We start from the raw sequence: 21,365 nt of genomic DNA, 5'->3' as shown, positions 1-21,365 counted from the left end.
GGAAGTGGGAGAGTGGTAACAGATGGGCACCTTTGGCAGGGCCATGACACTTGGCAGCACACTATTCATTTCTTGCTAAGTACCTAATACATTTATCTATTCATTCACCTTAACTCACCAATATTGGCACTTGATCCACTTTATCTTGGCACCTAGGTTGTCAGTCCCATTCAGTTGTTGTTCCCACACTGATAACCCTCACCACTCATTTGTTTACTTATTCATTCTTCACATTACCTGGGTTCTTGTCCTTGATTCAATTTAACAATCCCCACTCATTTCTGCACTGGACCAACTGGCCCTTCCCATGATTTCTCTCCCTTGTTTATACCTTGTAAATACTTTCAGGGACCTTAGTCTGAAATCAACTAGAGCAACCCCCCCTGTCAGGGATGCATCTGGGGTAGAGGAGGCCTGGGTGAGATGCCCAACACTAGAAGCCTTGTGGGGTGTGGAGCAGGCATGCATACCGGTGGGCCCAGCTCAGGAGGTAGTCCCTGGCCACTTAGACTGAAGTGGAAAGGGTGTTATTATTATTAAAGGGGAATGCTGTGCTACTTACCTGAAGTGGAAAGGGTGAGAAGAAGGCTACTTCTTTGGTTCCCACTTCAGGTACATTTATATACATGTGGCTTGGGTCACATGATGGGTGCCACATCACCCTCACATACAGCCATGATCACCTGGGTGTCCCCATGGGGATCCCAAGGGCATCCACTCCAAACATGCAAGTTGGACATAGCAGGGGGGTCGCCCAAAGTGCCTGGGCCAGGTGTGTCATAAGCACACTGCTGGTGGGTCAATGGTACATTGGTACAAAGAAAGGTTGTCCATGTAGAATAAAGAGAAAATAAAGGGAAAGTGAAATAGGGAGAGAAAGAAAGAAGAAGGGGGGAGGAGGTAGGAGAGGACTGGGTGGCAGGGTACCAGGTGAAGTGGGGCCAGTGGGGCTGGGTCAGGCAGGTGTGCCCTGACACCCCCCTCTGAGTCTGTCCCCACTGAGTTTTGGCCTATCTCCAACAGGCCTGCTCCATCCACAAGTTTGCTTGAAGTCTGCCATAAGTCCCTGCTCCACAAATGAGGGATCTCCCCCAGATGTCAAGCTCAGGGCACAGCACTCCCCTTGAGTTGCTGAGGCTGCAATCCCATTCTGCCAACACTGAACAGCACTTCCAGACACACCACTTGCTTCCACCCACACCTCTGCACATGCACACTCTGACAGATGGTATTCATGAATTTCTTGTGTGATGCTTTCATATCACTTTCAACTTAAGGGTAACATGTAATTAACCATTATGCCCCCAATTGTCATTGTTGTACCAAGAATCCTAATTTATGATCAATCACAATGATTCTTGGGAAGACTCATAGTGATTCATGAAGGTCCATGAGGGTCCATGAGGGTCCATGATCCTTTATGAAGCCCCATGAAGGCTCATGACTTTTCATGACTTTTCATAGACAGGCATGTAACCACTCAAAACCTGCCTGGAAGAACCACTTAAGTCATGAGCAATCATGACCCCCATGCAGGTTCATGACATCTCATGAAATTCCATGATGGTTTGTCATGAACCAGCATGACTGTGTATGATACTTCATGCTGCTTCATGAAGTTTGGTGACCATTTATGAAATGTCATGACTTCCATGACAGTTCATGAACTGCCATTACACTTTTTGCAAGTTACTGCCATGAGCAGTGAGCGAGCATGCCTGCTACTGTGCATCCACAAAGCAGATGGATCTTTGCACATGGTAATCGATGCAAGAAATCATAATTCAAACACAATTCTTGATGTCACACCAATGCCAGACATGCAACTGATCCAAGAATCAGTCACCAGAGCAACATACCAATCCAAGATCGATATGTCAGATGCATATGAACAGATACGTGTGGATCCAGACGATGTTCTCTACACCCCATGGGATGTACAACTCAAACATGATGCAGCAAGGAGACTGCAATTCTCCCTGTACTTTCCAGTGCGCGTTGACCTGGGAACTACAAGGAGAAGTAGGCAGATGCCTACATGTCTGGTTCAACAATATATTCACCAGCACAAGCTCGGTGGAGAACCACAATAAAGCATTATTGTGGTTGTTTACTCGCCTCAAGGGGGTGAAGGTTTATCAGCCATTCGCTCCAATCCTAGATGTTCTAGGAAGCCACATGGATGAACAAAGCATCCACACTCAAGTGGATAAAATGGAAAAAATCCACAACTGGCGAGAGCCAGTGGACCACACAGGAGTCCTAAGATTCCTGGAATGGTAGAATATCTATCGATATTCATGCCGAATGCCAGTGGCTACACAGGGCCACTGCAAACAATCTGCTCAAAACAAGCAGACATTCAGGTGGACACCACTCCACCAGAAATGCTTTGACAAGATTAAACATCTTGCATGCAGGGCTCCGATCCTGAAGCCCATCCAGTGGAATCCACTGGAAAACCTCTCAGAAGAAGAGAGGAGTAAACTCCATGTCTGGGTCATAACAGATGCATGCCCAGCGGGCATGGGTGCACTAATTGAACAAGGCAAAAAGTGGCAGACCTGCCACCCAGCTGCATTCATGTCCAAGAAGTTCACCAACACACAATGTAGGTACTTCGCCTATGAACTCGAGGCACTGGGCATCCTCGAGGCACTCATGAGATGGCAAGATGATCTCATGGGAGGCCATGAATTCGCAGTAATCACAGATCACAAAGCTTTGGAATATTTCAAAGCGAAAAACCACAACTCAGGCAGACACCTGAGATGGCAAGCCTTCTTCACAAGATTCAATTGCAAAATAAAATATGTGGAAGGCCACAAGAACAAAGTGGCAGATGCACTTTCATGGTACTATGACTCATCAACTGATGAGGATCTGCATTTTGATGACTACATGTTGGCAGATATCCATCTGGATAAAAATGCAGAAGACATTATCCCTGACAGAGTCAAGGAATATGAAGAACTGCTGCTAAGCAGTACTCTGAGTAAAAACTCAGAGAAAAAGAGACTTGCAGCAATATGCATGAGAAATACAGAACTGGGCAAGGGTGGACGATTCCAGAGGGGAACCAGAGACTTAGCAAGGAGGGACCTTGGCCTCAGCAACTCAAGCGGAGCGCTGTGCCATTGCTGTTTGTCCATTTGGTCCTTAATTTCAGGCAAGCAGGAAGTCTCTAGGGGGCATTTCAGGTCGATTTTAGACTAAGCCTAAAACAAGTATGTACAAGCGCCGATATATATAATGGGGAGGGCAAAAGAAACAAAGGGGATCCAAATTGGAACAAAGGCGTCCGAACAGGAACAAAGGGATGACCGAAGCGGAGCAGTACTGAAGGTCATAAGGCAGAACCTGTGGTACGTCCGAAAGGAGGTAAGGAGGGCGAGTGTCATATCCATGCATACCCAATCCCCACCCGACTTCCGGACCTCCTCCTTCCCCACCTCCGGAATCCTACCCTGCTGCTGTCCATTCCAATATTCACCTTCGGTCCTGGCACCATACCACCCTTCACCTCCCATGCCACCCCCACTCCTCCGTCACTCTCCTTTCCTATCTCCGTCCACTCCAATAACCACCTTGGACTGAACACCACCCCTCTCGCCACCCTCCTCCTCATCCTCCTACGCTTCCCCCATCCGCTCCGATACTCACCTTCGGACCTGACAACTCTCCTTTCCACCACTCCTTCCCTCTTCCCTTTGTCCTCTCTCTCCCCTCTGGTACTCTTATGCTGACCTCCCGCCAAGTTACGACCTTCCACCGCTGTCCCATACTTTGTACTCGGGCACCGCTCGTACCTTTGCTCCGAGCCTCCATCATAGTCCCTACCTTGGACTTTGACTCCACCTCGGTCTTAGTCCATTGCATTGGTGACCTCATACTACGCAAACACCATTGCCAATATTCCTCGGACTTTCAACCCTGCCTCCGTAACCTCCGCAACCTCCGAGCTTTGCGGATCATCTTCAGCACTTTCGCTGCTTGTAATGTATTTCTCGTGTTTCTCCTTCATCCCTATTTGGACTGCTGCTTCTCCCCATTTTAGCCAGTAGTCATCATCCCCACTTCCCCTCATCCTCCTGCCCCTCTGGGCCTCGCCCTCCTTACCTCCTTTCGGACGTATCATAGGTTCTGCCTTATGACCTTTGGTACAGCTCCGCTTTTGCCATCCCTTTGTTCCCATTCGGACGCCTTCGTTCCGATTTGGTTCCCCTTCGCTTCCTTGTGCTTTTGCCCCTTCCATTATATATATCGGCGCTTGTACATACTCGTAGCAGGCTCAGTCCGAAATCGACCTGAAATGCCCCCTAGAGACTTCCTGCTCGCCTACTGTGAAATTAAGGACCAAATGGACAAACAGCAATGGCACAGCACTCCGCTTGAGTCACTGAGGCCAAGGTCCCTCCACGCTAAGTCTCTGATTCCACTCCGGAGTCGTCTGAATCCACCCATTCTAACAGCGAGGCCCAGAGGGGCAGGAGGATGAGGGGAAGTGGGGATGATGACTAACTGGCTAGAATGGGAAGAAGCAGCAGTCCAAATAGGGATGAGGGAAAAACACGAGAGATACATTACAAGTGGCAAAAGTGCCAAAGGTGATCTGTGGAGCTTGGAGGTTGCGGAGCTTATGGAGGTTATGGAGGTGTCATATCCATTCCCGGCCATCGACTTCCGGACTCTCCGACCCCTCCGTTCTAACTCCGCTCCCCCCTCACCAACCTCGGAGCCCCCGTATTCCGCAAACCTCTCGGTACCCCTCAATGGTCACCACCCCCTCATTTCAATTTATTACCTACGCCTCCCTAAGTACGGAGCCCCGAAGACTTCCGGACAGCTCCGACGTCCGCTAGCACACTCCCGCCTCCGCTGGGCAATACACTCGCCTGCCCTGCAGAGTCCACCTTCGGGCCTATCCCTCCTTTCCGTTTCTGGGTTAACGCCTGCCTTTCCGCTAACCCCGTGAACCGACTCGTCGGTAATATTCAGTCGGCTAATGTCTTAACCCCATTAGCTCCGCTCCGTTCGGCTCCGCCAATTGCGGAACCGTCTCCACTGTAACCATATATATACACTACTTGTACATAGGTTACGCCCCAGCAGATAAATCAACTAGAGTTACCCCCACTAGGTTCTAAGTGCCAGTCAGTAAGTTAGGGCACGGACGTGTCACTAGGCACAGCGCTCCTGGCAGAAGTCGCTGAGGCCAAAGCCCTCCGTTACGGAGACATTCCTTCGTCTTAAATCTGGTCTCTGACAGGAGGCAGGGTTGAAAGTCCGAGGAATATTGGCAATGGTGTTTACATAGTATGAGGTCACCAATGCAATGGACTAAGGCCGAGGTGGAGTCAAAGTCTGAGGTAGGAGCTATGACGGAGGCTCGGAGCAAAGGTACAAGTGGTGTCTGAGTACGAAGTATGGGACAGCGGCGGAAGGTCGTAACTTGGTGGGAGGTCGGTGGAAGAGGACCAGAGGGAAGAGAGAGGAGAGAGGGAAGAGGGAAGGAGTGGTGGAAAGGAGAGTTGTCAGGTCCAAAGGTGAGTATCAGAGTGGACAGGAGAGTAGGAGGATGATGGAAGGGTGGAGGTGTTGTGAGGAGGGAGCGGGGGAGTGGGAGGAGTAGGAGGAGGGTGGTGAGAGGAGTGGTGTTCAGTCCAAGGTGAGTATCGGAGCAGACGGAGATAGGACAGGAGAGGGATGGAGGAGTGGAGGTGGCATGGGAGGTGAGAGGAGGTGTGGTGCCAGGACCGAAGGTGAATATCAGAACGGGCAGCGGTAGGGCAGGACTCCGGAGGTGGTGAAGGAGGAGGTCCAGGAGTCGGGTCGGGGTCGGGTATGCACGGATATGACACTAGAGGAAGCTCTAGGGGGGAGTGACAACCTAGAGGAAACTTTAGGGGGGAGCACCCAAAACCTGGAAGAAATCATAATTCCCAAAGAGAACCCTTGAAAACAATTCAAAGGAAAAGACCTCATTGAGGCAATAAAATCTGGATACATGCAAAGTGTCAGGGCACACCCACCTGACCCCACTCCACCCGGTCTGACCCCACCTGATCCCACTACCCTCACCCAGTGCCCCCATCCTCCGTCCTCCCTTCTCTCCTCCGTCCTCTCTCCTTCTTTGTCTCCCTTCTTCTTTCTTCTTTCCTTTCCTTCTTCTTCTTTCCTCTTCTACTACATGGACAACTTTCCTTGCATCGATGTACCATTAACCAGGCTGTGCAACATGCCCAGAACCGGACACACGGTGACGCCCTACACACCAGATGCTCCTGAGATCTCTTACGGAGATACCCAGGTGGATATGGCTGTGCGCGTAGATGACATGGCGCCCCCCACGTGACCTTCAACTGCATGTACATAAACACAGCCTAAGTGGGAACTGAGAAGTAACCTTCTTCTCACACTTCCCACTTTAGCCTAAGTGGCCAGGGATGCTGTTGTGGGGACAAGTCCGTGCAGGTTAAAACAAGCCTCATTGCACACTTCACCCTCTACTGCATCAGGGATTAGGATTGGTGAGTCGGGGTAATAGTAGGAGTTGTATAGGTTGTAGAGGCGGTTCTGACGAGTCTAAGATCGTTGGATTTGGTTGGGTTGTTGAGGAGATATGACATTTTCTTTATTATCTTTACTATTTCCATTTATTCACGCATGTGACTTTCCTTTTCTATTTGTATCGGACTCTTCTGGGACCCACTGTACAGTAGCTAGAGAGGGTTATCAGCACCGTACCCAAGGACCCCACTACATCTGTCTGACACTAGAGAGAGACCTACCCCCCCAGACCTGAGTCATGAGTCTAGATTGATAGACTGGTTACAATGCCCTCTTGTGCCGGGTCCATTAGTATGTGCGCCCATGCTACACCCTATCGGGTCCTCAGTGCCGGGTGACACATCCGGGCGCTCTTGACCCCAGGTCGCTCCTGTCATATCCATCCACAGGCATCGTCTTCCACTGCCTCTGATCCCTCTGGACCACCTCCACTCCTTCTTCACTAACCTTGGAGCTCCCATATTCTCCAATCACCTCCACCTCCCTTGATGGTCACCACCCCCTCTTTTCAATATATTACCTATGCCTCCCTAAGTATGGAGCCCTGAAGGCTTCCAGACAGCTCCAATGTCTGCTAGCACACTCCCACCTCCACTGGGCAATTCACTTGCTTGCCCTGCAAGCCCACCTTTGGGTCCATCCCTCCTTTCTGTTTCTGGGTTATCGCCTGCCATTCTGCTAACCCCATAACCTGACTTGTCGGTAATATTCAGTTGGCTAATGTTTAACTCTGTTAGCTCTGCTCCGCTTGGCCCCACCATTCCCAGGCCCACTCTCACTGTAACTATATATACTTAACTTGTACATAGGTTACACCTCAGTGATAAAATCGACTAGAGTTGATTCCCCTTTAGTTGTCATTGCCAGTAAGTAAATTAGGGCATGGATGTGTAACTTGGCACAGCGCTCCTGGCTTGAGTTGCTGAGGCCGAAGCCCTCTGCCATGGAGACAAATCCTTCATCTCAATCTGGTCTCTAACAGCTCCCTGACAGCAGAAGAAGGTTTCAACCTTACTCACCCTCCCTACCATGGTGACACTGAAAGAGGGCTCACGGCTCTCAATGCCGACTAAGCTCGTGGGGGCCAAACTCTCAAAACTCCTACTTTCTTGACTGAACTTCGCTACGCTTGATCCTTAAACTCAGTGGTGGGTTCTCCGGGATTTCCGCAAGGTCCGGGCTCAGTGTCCACTACTCACTCATTGTGAGCTAGATCACTGCCCTTATTCCTACTGTTGGAATTCCACACACTCACACCCTCTCTAGCGCATCCTAGCACCTTAGAGAATTTTGGGGAAGGGGAGAACTTCCTTTCCAACATCCAGTATGTACAGGATATAAGGAACAATTATTTTTAGAAATGATTGATGGTGAATATTGGTACCATATGGCACCTGCATACCTTATTAGGCGAAATAATAAAAAAAGGGTAACAGTATCAATAAAAGAATATTGATCAACATCAGCAAACCTGGTATGGACCTCTCAGAGCTCTCAGAGCTCTGTGAGCAAATTGAGTCTTTTGCTGTGCACCCTCTGCACATAGAGTCAAGAAAATGAAATATATATATGATTTTGTTCTCATAAGGATGCCAAAGTGCAAAGATAATATGGATATCCATTTTTGGAAATGCATGTAAAGTAGCCATCATCATCACTCGAAAAGCTCTATGAGCTCTATGAGCTCAGTGGGCTCATAGAGCTCATAGAGCTTTGTGTTTTTTTTACTAATGAATGGTCTCCATGTCTCCATGGAATCTGCTGAGTTATCTTGGCACCAGTAGTGCAATGGTAATATGGATATATGTTTCTGTAAATGTGTGGAAAATAGCCATCCTCATCACTCCAAAGGCTCCAAAGGCTCTATGAGCTCTATGATCTCAGCAGGCTTATAGACCTCATAGACCTTTTGTGTTTACTGATGTATCCATGGAATATGCTGAGATACAGCACTTTGTTTATTGCTATTTGTAAAATTTGAGGAAAACTCCAAAATTCAAAACTTTGCACTTTATCTCATTTCTTGCTCAAAACTCATCCAATTTTGATGATTCTATCTATGTGCATTGGAAAGCACTTAAGTGTGGCAATGTAACCATGCATGTTATGTAGGGTATAAATCAGTTTTGAAAAGTGTCCCAAAAAGAGTAATTTTAAAATACAGCCCAATAAAGCAAACAGAAAGCTGATGTATCCTTCAGATATCATCCATACATCCATACCAAGCCTTTTGAATTGTCAAAATTGGGTGAGTTTTGGGTGAGAAAGGAGATGAAAAATATAGTGTAAATTTTTGGATTTTGGAGTTTGCCTTGAAATTTTCAGATAGCAAAAATTTTATGATAGAAAGGTGATTTCAATTTTTTAAAATTATTTCTAAATGTCCTGAAATTTCTCTCCCTAACATTCCCCAAGATTTCTGAATTTTCCCTAATTTTCCCTGATTTTTTAGAAATTTTCCTTTTCTCAATTTTTTTTGAAAGTCCCCCATTTCTCCCTGAATTTTCTGAATTTTCCTTAATTTTCCCTGAATTTTTTCAAGTTTTAGAAACCCCCCAGTTCCCCCTCATTTTCCTCCCATTTCCCCCTTCATCCCCCCCTCAATTCCCCCCCCCCCCCAATTCCCTCTGCAATTCTCCCCCCATCCCCCCCTTCAATTTTCCCCTCATTTCCCCCTCATTGCCCCCTCCAAATGTCACCCCATTCCCCCCTCCATTTTCCCCTCATTTTCCCCCTCATCCCCCCCTCCAAATTTCCCCATTTCCCCCCTTTAATTTCCCCTCATTCCCCCTCCCAATTCCCCCCTCATTTTCTCCCTCATCCCCCCCCAATTCCCCCCCATTCCCCCCCCTCAATTTTCCCCTCATTTTCCCCCCCTTTCCCCCCTATTTTCCCCCTCATTTTCCCCCCCATTTTCCCCCTCATTTTCCCCCTCATTCTCCCCCTCATTCTCCCCCATTTTCCCCTAAGTAATTTCGGATTAACCCTATTTATAACCCTAAATTCAGTGTATATATCAATTGGGTTGTGTGCCCTTGGTGTGCAGTGCCACATGAGGGGTTGTGAGTTAAGTAGACTGTTGTCCAGTTGACCCTAGGGTAGGAACTTGACTGTGGCCAGTCACATGATACTGTAGTCAAGCTTTTTATTTTTTGAATTTTTGCGAATTAAACATGGGCTCAGGGTGCTCATAGAGCTAATAGTCCTCTGTGGACAAATATATCTCTATGAGCTCTCAGAGCTTTGAGCTACTTTCCCGAGCTCTCATAGAGGGGGACCTGCAATTTTAAAAGTTCATAGCTCTGTGAGCTCTGAGAGCTCTGAGAGCTCTATGAGCTCTCATACCTCCTGGTTGGGTTTGCTGATGAATAACTGAAATGATGGCAAAATATGAAAATAAAAGAAAATAAGCGATATCTCAATGGATTTGCGGAATTAAGAGCCTAAATTAGAAAGGTAGCCGGAGATAACTCCCACGCAGCCAATGAGCATTTTTACCAATTTATTAGACGCCGTGGGAACGAGTGAGGCAGGGATTCTGGGTTGCCGCTTGAGATTCCCACGCCTGCACATGCCCGTGCCTAACTTGCCCAACATGGAACTCTGTCAAATCTCCTCCGATTGGGACGTTCTTGGTATCGTCAGAATCGTACGAATTAACACTATTTTTATATGTCAAATTCGTATCGAGTTGTCGCATGAATGGAAGGGGTTTTCTGAATGGTGGAAACGGGTATCTGAGCCAGTGCTGCGCATGGGTGATTATCCCACCTACAATGCAAGAGCAATATGATGACTTGCTGGCCCAGTTCCAGGAGTTGCAGGCCATTGTGGAAAGCCAGGCCCGGAACCGGCCCACATACACACCCACACCTGTGTCCGTGACTGCACCCACCCTCAGACTGTTAGAATGCGCGGATTCGGACGACTCCGGAATGGAATCAGAGACTTAGCATGGAAGGACCTCGGCCTCAGCGACTCAGGCAGAGCGCTGTGCCATTGCTGGTTGTCCTGGGGGTCCCTAATTTCAGATCTAGCAGAGGGAAAGTCTCTTGGGGGGGAATTCCAGTCGATTTCAGACTGAGGTTACAAGTTACTAGGTACATTGTATATAAGGAGGGGTCCGGAATCAAAAGGAACAAGGGTAGGACAAAAGGAGACAAAGGGAGATGGAAAGGGGAACAACACCGAGGGTCAAGTGTTTGACTCAATGGTGTTTCCCAAAGGAGGAATGAAGGGCCAAGGCCCCAGAAGGAAGGAAGGAGGATGGGAGTCAGGAATGGCTAGCTGACTGAATAGAAAGGAAGCAGCAGCCCAAATAGGAATGAGGGAGAATAGCGGAATTGAAATGGACAATGCAATAGTTGCAAGGTCCGGAGTAAGTCCGGAAAGTCCGAACTCGGAGGTTAAACTCCGGAATATTGGCAAAGGTAATTAAATGGAATGAGCTAACCAATACAATGGGTATAAGCAGAGGTGGGGTCAAAGTCCGAGGTGGGGGTCAAAGTCCGAGGTGGGGTCAAAGTCCGAGGTCGGAACTAAGACCGGAGGTTCCAGAGACGAGACGTGAACGGGATACCGGAGCGGAGGTCCGGAGTCGGGAGCATAGGTTTTGCGTACTCGTCTGGAAGGTGTCGAGGTTGGGGTCGGACCCGGAATGTTCCGGAGTCAGACCGAAGGTGGTGTCCGAGCCGGAGGTGGGATAACCTCTTGGGAGTCGGCAAGGAGAAAGTGATGGAAGGGAAGTAGGGCTCCGGAAGTCGGAGTTCGGAGTTCCAGGAGCCTGGAGCGGAGGTCGGGATTGTATGGATATGACACAGACCACCTAAGGTCGCCCCCCCCACCCCCTTCTCAGGAGTCAGCGAGGACCTTGACCACTTCAGGGCTGAGTGCGGAATTTACCTCTACATCTGCGTGGCCGAATTCCCCAGTACCCTCTCCCAAGTCCTGTTTGTCCTCTCTTACATGAAGGAAGGGACTGCAGGGGCATGGGCAACACAGCGCAACATGGCACTGTTGGCAGCAGGCTCCCCTACACCCACCATGGACAAGTTCAATGCAGAACTCGATGCCATGTTCCAAGACCCAAACCGGGAGGCCACAGCCTGGCAGAAATTAGCAACCATCCAGCAAGGGAGCGACTCCGTGGACAGAGTCATCCAGGAGTTCGACATACTGGGGCCCATCTCATGGCTAGGAGATGTAGGACTGGTTGACCGCTTCAAGCAGGCAATCAACTCCCAGCTCCACGAGAGCATCTACCAGCTTCGCCCTATGCCCACCACCTGGGCTGAGTGGAAGTGTGAAGCCACACTCCTCGACAACCAGTGGCAATGCTTCCAGAGGATGCAGCCACACATGCCCTCACCCGGACCCCCTCCCCTACCAATGCCACCTGTAACTCCTGTGACCTGTCCCAAAGCAGAGACAAGCCCGCACCCCAAAGACCTTTGAGCCCTGATGAAGGAGCTGAAGGGCCAGGTGATGAAAAGGCCAGGAGCAAAGGAAAAGGAGCCAGGGTCAGACTCGAGAGGATGCTCAAAGAGCCAGCCCACAAAGGACACACACTGGATGCCTGCAGAGGGCAGCCTGTGCAGACACCATGATGCACACAAGTCACCACCAGCACCAAAGCTCCACCGAGTCATTGCAAAGAAAAGGAGGAAGGATGCGCCCCCAGCCCGCAGAGGCGAGGAAACCACAGAAGCGGCCCCGGAGGTGGCAGTCTCCCCACCCACTATCTACGTTCTCTGTAAACACTCCCCAAGATCCCTCAACCTCTCTGTGAAGCTGACCACCCTCACCTCCCTTGCATCTGTACCGGTATCGGCACTCCTAGACTCGGGAGCCACTGGGAACTTCATGAGCCCTGAGTTTGTCCGGAAGCACAACCTCGAGACCACCCCACTCCCTCAGCCCATCCCTGTCCACAACGTTGATGGCACCCCAAATGAGAATGGGGCAATAACCGAGGAACTGGAGGCCCTTCTGACATTCGGACACCATACAGAGCAGGCCCGTTTCATGGTTGCAAACCTCGGATGACAGTCCCTCATCATAGGGCACTTGTGGCTGCTGCACCACAACCCGGAAGTAGACTGGGTACAGCAAAAGGTTACCATGTCTGTCAGAGACCAGGTTCGAGATGAAGGAAAGTCTCCATGGCAGAGGGCTTCGGCCTCAGTGACTTATGCCAAGAGCGCTGTGCCTAGTAACACGCCCGTGCCCTAACTTACTAACTGGCAACCAGAACTGAAGGGGGGTAACTCTAGTCGATTTTATTACTGAAGTGTAACCTATGTACAAGTTGGATATATATATGGTTACAGCGAAGATGGGTCCGCAAATGGTGGAGCCGAACAGAGCGGAGCTAACGGGGTTAAACATTAGCCGACTGAATATTACCGACGAGTTGGGTCGCAGGGTTAACGGAAAGGTGGGCGATAACCCAGAAACGGAAAGGAGGGATAGGCCCGAAGGTGGGCTCTGCAGGGCAGGCGAGTGTATTGCCCAGCGGAGGCGGGAGTGCGCTAGCGGACATCGGAGCTGTCCGGAAGTCTTCGGGGCTCCGTACTTAGGGAGGCGTAGGTAATAAATTGAAAGGAGGGGGTGACCATCGAGGGGTACCGAGAGGATTGCGAAATACGGGAACTCCAAGGTTAGTAAAGAAGGAGCGGAGGTAGACCGGAGGGATCGGAGGGACCGGAAGTCGATGGCCGGGAATGGATATGACAATGTCCCACTGTCCATCCTCCTGCCAAGCACCACAAGCATGAGGCGATCAAGACCCTGTGTTGGAGCCTGGGGATGGAATCTACACTGCAATCATCCCCCCAGAGTGGGGACACGAGCTGAGGGCGACTACTACACCCTCTCAGCGGATGGCCCAGGAGGCCCACAACCCGGAGGATGAACCTGTGTCATTCGAAACACTGGTCCCAGTGCAGTACTAAGACTTCCATGACATTTTCTCGAAAGAAGCCTTTGATCAACTACCCCTCTGGAAGCCCTGGGACCATGCCATCGACCTGATACCAGATGCTAAACTCCCCAGGGTGTCAGGGGACGGTCCCCGGGTCCCCATGACCCCTCTCTATGGCCCACAGTCTAACCTGTGAACAGCCCTGTCCAGGGCACAACTCTACTGTGGGTAAGAAAGTGAATAGATAAAAGGCAAGTAAGATACACTTGCCTACTGTGGGTAAGAAAGTGAGAAGAAGGTTAACTTCTCACTTTCCCACAGTGGCCCAATATGGCGAAAACTTCCGGGGATACCCGGAAGTCACATGAAGGTAGGATCCGGGGACCGGAGCATGCGGCACGAGAAGTGCGCACGGGAAGTGGAGCGGGTCTGGGTCCAGGCTAAGTCAGGGTATGTACCCTGACACAGGGGGAAGACCTTCCCACTCTCTTGGCTGGAGCAGAAGGAGCTGGACAAGGTTCTGTGGTGAGAACCTGCAGAACAGGCATATATGACCGTCCAAGTCCCCAATGGGAGCCCCAGTCTTCTTTGTCAAGAAGAAAGATGGGTCACTACACCTGGTCCAAGACTACCGGAAGCTGAACAAGATCATGGTGAAGAACTTGTACCTGCTCCCCCTCATCTTGGACGTTGTAGGCGGGATAATCGCCCACGTGCAGAACCGGCTCGGATACCTGCTTCCAACATTCAGCAACCACTTCCATTCACACGACAACTCGATACAAATTTGGTATTTAAAAATAGTCCTAATTCGTACGATTCCGACGGTATCAAAAACGTCCCAATCGGTGAAGATTTGACGGAGTTCTATGTTGAGCAAGTTAGGCACGGGCATGTGCGGGCGTGGGAATCTCAAGCAGCAACCCAGAATTCCAGCCTCACTCGGCGTCTAATAAATTGGTAAAAATGCTCATTGGCTGCATAATAGTTCTATTCAGTCACATTTCCAATTTCGGCTCTTAATTCCGTAAATCCGTCGAGAAATCGCTTATTTTCTTTTATTTTCATATTTTGCCATCATTTCAGTTATTGATTAATATTCTTTTATTGATACTGTTACCCATTTTATTATTTCGCCTAATAAGGTATGCAGGTGCCATATGGCATCAATATTCCACATCAATTATTCTAAAAATAATTGTTCCTTATATCCTGTACATACCGGATTTTGGAAAAGAAGTTCTCCCCTCCCCCATTTTCTCTAAGGTGCTAGGACGTGCTAGAGAGGGTGTGAGTGTGTGGGATTCCAACAGTAGGAATAAGGGCAGTGATCTAGCTCACAACGAGTGAGTAGTGGACACTGAGCCCGGACCTTGCGGAAATCCCAGAGAACCCACCACGGAGTTTTAGGATCGAGCATAACAAAGTCAAGAGAGAAAGTAGAGGTTTTGGAGAGTTTGGCCCCACGAGCTTAGTCGGCATAGAGAGCCGTGAGCCCTCTTTCAACGTCCTCACGCACCTCCATAGTGCCAAGTACTTCTCAGCACTGGACCTGCACTGGGGGTTTAATAACGTCCAGATCAAAGACAGTGATGAGTGGAAGGCCGCATTTGCGACCGACTGGGGGTTGTTCGAGCCCACGGTGATGTTCTTTGGGCTGTGCAACTCTCCTGTCATCAGCTACATGGATGACATCCTCATTTTCACTGCTACCCTGGAGGAACACCAGAGGGTCGTCTGGGAGGTCTTGGAGACGCTGCAGAAGAGGAAGCTTTTCCTGAAGCCAGAGAAGTGTAAGTTCGAGCGGATGCAGATTGAGTACCTTGGACTCGTCATCTCTGAGGGAAGCGTCACAATGGACCCCATGAAGGTCCAGGGAGTCCTTGACTGGCCAGCCCCAACCAAGGTGAAGGAAGTGCAGTCCTTCCTAGGGTTCGTGAATTTCTACCGCCGGTTCATCAAGGACCCCCTAGAGAAGGCACACCCGCTCCACACACTGACCCGAAAGACCAAGACCTGGAGTTGGGGCCCAGACGAGGATCGTGCCTTCCATGCCCTTAAGGAGGCTGTCACCACTGCCCCCATCCTCTCCTTCCCCACTGATTCCGGCCGCTTCAAGCTCAAATGCAATGCCTCCAATTTCATGACCAGTGCAGTCCTTTCCCAGCTCCAGTCAGATGGGGAGTTCCACCCAGTGGCGTTCATGTCTAAAAGCTTTACAGACGTAGAACGCAACTACGAGGTGTACGACAAGGAGATGCTTGCGATCGTCTGAGCCCCCGAGGAGTGGTGGCACTTTCTGGAAGGTGCCAGAGAGAAAGTCGAGATCTACACGGACCACCGCAACCTGGGGTACTTCCGCATGGCTCAGAGGCTGAACCAACACCAAGCACAGTGGTCCCTCTGTCAGGGCACACACCCTGACTAGCCCGGACCCGGACCCGTGTCCGGACCCGCTTCCACCCACCGCGCTTCCCGCACGCGCGCACGCTCTGCACGTGTCAGGGACACGTCCGGGGTAGAGGAGGCCCAGGTGAGACGCCCGACACTAGAAGCCTTGCGGGGTGTGGAGCGGGCGTGCGTACTGGCGGGCCCGGCTCAGGAGGCAGTCCCTGGCCACTTAGACTGAAGTGGAAAAGGGTGTTATTATTATTAAAAGGGAGTACTATGTTACTTACCTGAAGTGGAAAAGGGTGAGAAGAAGGCTACTTCTTCGGTTCCCGCTTCAGGTATGTTTATATACATGCGGCTTAGGTCACATGATGGGTGCCACGTCATCCTTGCATACAGCCGTGGTCACCCGGGTGTCCCTGTGGGGGATCCCGAGGGCGTCCGCTGTGAACGCGCGAGCTGGACATAGCGGGGGTCGCCCGAGGTGCCCGGGCTGGGCGTGTCGTGAGCGCGCTGCAGGTGGGTCAATGGTACATTGATACAAGGGAAGGTCATCCATGTAGAATAAAGAGAAAATAAGGAGAAGGTGAAATAAGTAAAGAGAGAGTGGAATGGAGAAAGAAAGGAAGAGGAAGGGGGAGGAGGTAGGGGAAGACTGGGTGGCGGGGTACCGGGTGAAGTGGGGCCGGGTGGGGCCGGGTCAGGCGGGTGTGCCCTGACATCATCCCCACTTCTCCTCATCCTCCTGCCCCTCTGAGCCTTGCCCTCCCTACCTCCTTTCGGACGTATCACAGGTCCTGCCTTATGACCTTCAGTACCGCTCCGCTTCTGTCTACCCTTTGTTCCCGTTCGGATGTCTTCGTTCCGATTCGGATCCCCTTTGTCTCCTTGTGCTTTTGCCCCCTCCATTATATATATCGGTGCTTGTACATACTCGTTTGGGGCTCAGTCCGAAATCAACCTGAAATGCCCCCTAGAGACTTCCTGCTCGCCTACTGTGAAATTAAGGACCAAATGGACAAACAGCAATGGCACAGTGCTCTGCTTGAGTCGCTGAGGCCAAGGTCCCTCCACGCTAAGTCTCCGATTCCACTCCGGAGTCGTCTGTTTCCGCCCATTTCTAACATAACCAGGCTGTGCAACACACCCAGTCCTGGACACACTGGGTGTGTCAGAGACCAGGTTGAGACGAGGGAATGTCTCCATGGCAGAGGGCTTCAGCCTCAGCGACTTATGCCAGGAGCGCTGTGCCAAGTAACATGTCCATGCCCTAACTTACTACACTGGCAACCAGAACTGAAGGGGGTAAACTCTAGTCGATTTTATTACTGAGGTGTAACCTATGTACAAGTTGAGTATATATATAGTTACAATGAGGGCAGGTCTGCAAATGGCGGAGCGGAGCCGAGCTAACGGGGTTAGACATTAGCTGATTGAATATTACCAATGAGTTGGGTTACGGGGTTAACGGGAAGGTAGGTGATAACCCAGAAACGGAAAGGAGGGATAGGCCCGAGGGTGGGCTTTGCAGGGCAAGCAAGTGTATTGCCCAGCAGAGGTGGGGGTGCACTAGAAGACGTCGGAGCTGTCCGGTGTAGGAGAAATAATATTCAAAGAATAAAACAATGATCTATCAGAATAGTCAACAAACAGGTGACAAGTTCAGACGTTTAACAGATCTCATGATCTTTATGAGACTGGACAGACATTAGAAGATCATTATAAATTATCTACACCCATGTAGCATGAGATTTTATCTACTACAAGCATGCCTAGAACCTGGCATAGGTGTAATATTCAAAGAATATATCCCTACAACAAGAAAATAGTACATAGACGGCAGAATAAGAAGGAACATTGGGAAAGACATGTGAATATCTCGGGAACCAGTAACTTTTGACTGTAATCTTTTTGCCATCTGAAAGGACTGTTTCTAAACTTTATCCACGGTTTTGTTTCATTCTAACAGCTTCAAAACTGATGGAGATATCGCTCAAACGGCGAAACACCTTATAATTCATATATATTTATTTGCTAATTCTTACAAAAAGTAATGTGAATCAAGGGAAATATATTGGCGCCCGGAAGTCTGGCGGACCGAATACCATATGATAGAGTATTCCCCGGCGCGGGCAGACAGTTTTTGATCGCATCAGAAGAGGAGAAAATGCTAAAAAACCGGATCTTGTATATTTTCCCATGATTCATCAAAACTTTTTGATTTTAAGCTCAAATAAATCGGAACAAAGGAATGATTGATGATCTGGATCTCGGATCATAAGCATAAAGTGATTCAGAAGTCCGTGGATCAGTTAATTTATTGGGAAAGCTCTAGAACATTAGTAATGATGCGGCTTCACAAAAAGGGGTCAATTAGAGAACAGTCTATTATAGCCGAGTCATTTCTAAAGATAACCGTTCTTAATTAAGGCGGTGTAGAGCATAGCTTCAGCGCTACAAGACCCCGCTAAGATCGGCCCAAAAGACAAAGAAATGAATTACTTATTGCTGAGTCATGTCCTAAGTCCATTATTAAGCTTACACAGCCCAAGCCCCTATATCATTCTAGAACTATCTATAATACAAATGTAGCACATGTAACTGGTGTGAGGCGTGGGAGTAGAGAGGCCTCTGAAAAGCATAAAAGGCTGCCGCTTCTGCCCCCTCTCAAACCTCAGGTAGAAATAAAAGTTTAATTCTCCTCACCTGTCATATCCGTACAATCCCAACCTCCACTCCGGGCTCCCGGAACTCTGAACCTGACTTCCAGAGTCCTACTTCCCTTCCTTGCCAACTTCCAAGAGGTTATCCCACCTCCAGCTCCAACACCACCTTCGGTCCGACTCCAGAACATTCCGGGTCCGACCTCATCCTCGACACCTTCCAGACAAGCACGCAACATGCTCCCGACTCTGGACCTCCACTCCGGAATCCTGTTGCGTCTCCATCTCCAGAACCTCCAGTCTTAGCTCCGACCTCGGACTTTGACCCCACCTCCACTTATACCCATTGTATTGGTTAGCTCATTCCATTTAATCATGTTTGCCAATATTCCGGAGTTTAACTTCCAAGTTCAGACTTTCCGGACTTACCTCGGACCTTGCAACTATTGCATTGTCCTATTCAATTCCGCTATTCTCCCTCATTCCTATTTGGGCTGCTGCTTCCTTTCTATTCAGTCAGCTGGCCATTCCCCACTCCCATCCTCCTTCCTTCCTCCTTGGGCCTTGGCCCTTCATTCCTCCTTTGAGAAACACCATTGAGTACAACCCTTGACCCTCGGTGTTGTTCCTCTTTCCATCTCCCTTTGTCTCCTTTCGTCATACCCTTGTTCCTTTTGATTCTGGACCCCTCCTTATATACAATGTACATAGTAACTTGTAACCTCAGTCCGAAATCGACATGAATTCCCCCAAGAGACTTTCCCTCTGCTAGATCCGAAATTAGGGACCCCTAGGACAACCAGCAATGGCACAGCGCTCTGCCTGAGTCGCTGAGGCCAAGGTCCTTCCACGCTAAGTCTCCGATTCCACTCTGGAGTCGTCCGAATCCGCAAGTTCTAACATCACCAGTGGTTGGTTCATTTGCTCCAAAAGATAAAAGCAAATATTAGTTGTTAGCTAATATAAAACTAACACGTCACTCTAAGCGTGAGTTAGGGTCAGTTAGACACAGCTGAACAAAAGTGTCATAGTGAGAATTAGTGAGAATTTGGTGGAGGGACTTCTTAATTGAATAATCTCTCAGCAATACTTGGTTATCACACCACAGGAGAAAAGTGAGCGATCCTGAACCTGCTAGATAACTAGCACGCACTATAAGCGATAGAAAGAGCAGTTTGGTCACTCCTGTATTGAGTAACATTTATTGTGGAATTATTTTATTAGCAGTTTTCCTTCAGTAAATTATCAGGAAAATCACGTCCTACTGAAAAGTGGTATATCTAGGTGTAATATTGACTAGAAATCATAGTAAAGTCAATATAGAATTTTATTTGTAGACGATCTATACATCAGGTGAGATCGTTGGGGGGTGTTTATTGTTGTTTAGACAGTGAACAATTATATATTTGGCAACCAAAACACGGTCAGTATGCAAATCAGCACAAACTCTAATATCATTATTGGATGTAGGAAACTGGTTACATAAGGTGATCCAGCTCCACTCCTTCACCGCATCAGTCCTTTCTACTGCTGATGGAATTATTCCCCCACCACTAGGTCATTGCTCCAATGCAAAATCAGTTTCTGCTCCTCCACCACAGCCACCTCTGCCAGCCTCACCTATGCCACAAATGGTGTTGGAATTTGTACACATGGTCTTGGGAACCTTAATGCTAAAATATGGACATTCTGGGAGTTGAACTGCAGAACCCTGCATAGGTACCAAGAGTGTGTTACCATTACACTAAATGCCCACATTAGGCAGAGGTGGTTTCTAACACACCCCCTTCACATTGGATTGAGCCTGTGATCCACATGTGACCCTAACCACTGGGCTTCCAACAGCCTGTGAGCCATCACCCCCTGAATTCATATTCAGGCCAGACTTACTGCTAATCTCCTACATGTCCACATCATGTGGTCTGAAGCAGCCAGATTTGGGTCCTTAGTGCTCTGAGCTACACCCCCTGAAACTTTGTCAGGCTGGCTAATTTAATGCTTGACTTCACGTGCCCATCTCATGTGGCAGCAACTGGATTTGGGTGTGCTTGGTGACTTGCGTAGAATGTCCACCATGTTGGAATTTGTACACATGGTCTTGGGAACCTTAATGCTAAAATATGGACATTCTGGGAGTCAAACTGCAGAACCCTGCATAGGTACCAAGAGTGTGTTACCATTACACTAAATGCCCACATTAGGCGGAGGTGGTTTCTAACAAATGGTTGTACTACAACCCCCCTCCATACCATGGTCTGTACCCTAGTCATGCATTCCAGAATGCATATGGACATCAGTGTACCACCTGTGAGCATGCTGCTGGATATCATGGATGCCATGACTATCATCAACCACACCCACACTTGGAACAAAATTTCAGCTCCCAGGCTGTGCATTCCCAACATGGTGCCCCAGATCTTGCACCAGACAGTGATGATTTTTCCCCTCCATCAGCAATATTCCCATCAATCATGGAATGGTTCACGAGACTTGAATGCAATAGGAATATTTTGCCTGATCCTGTGCCCCTTGCTGTATTTTCGGAGCCATTGGCCATACTGGGCTATTTCCATCTTGATGATCTTGATCATGCATGCAGAAATCTGGGAGGCTTTAAATGTTGGATTTGCCCATGGCATTGCTGAAAAGCTTGGAAAGCTTGTCTGGCATGAAGTCAAGCACATTACCAATAAGTATAATGCACCTAGCCACCACTAGCTTTCATAGTCATTTAGTAGTGCAACTCTGGATAGTATACAATGTCTATAATGTTTAAAAATAACTAGTCTTCCTCTTCTACATCATAGCCAGCATTAAAG

Source organism: Cantharellus anzutake, assembly GCF_015039405.1.
Source record: "Cantharellus anzutake strain C23 chromosome Unknown EI90scaffold_53, whole genome shotgun sequence".
NCBI lineage: Eukaryota > Fungi > Basidiomycota > Agaricomycetes > Cantharellales > Hydnaceae > Cantharellus > Cantharellus anzutake.
Note: the sequence above shows the minus strand (reverse complement) of the source record.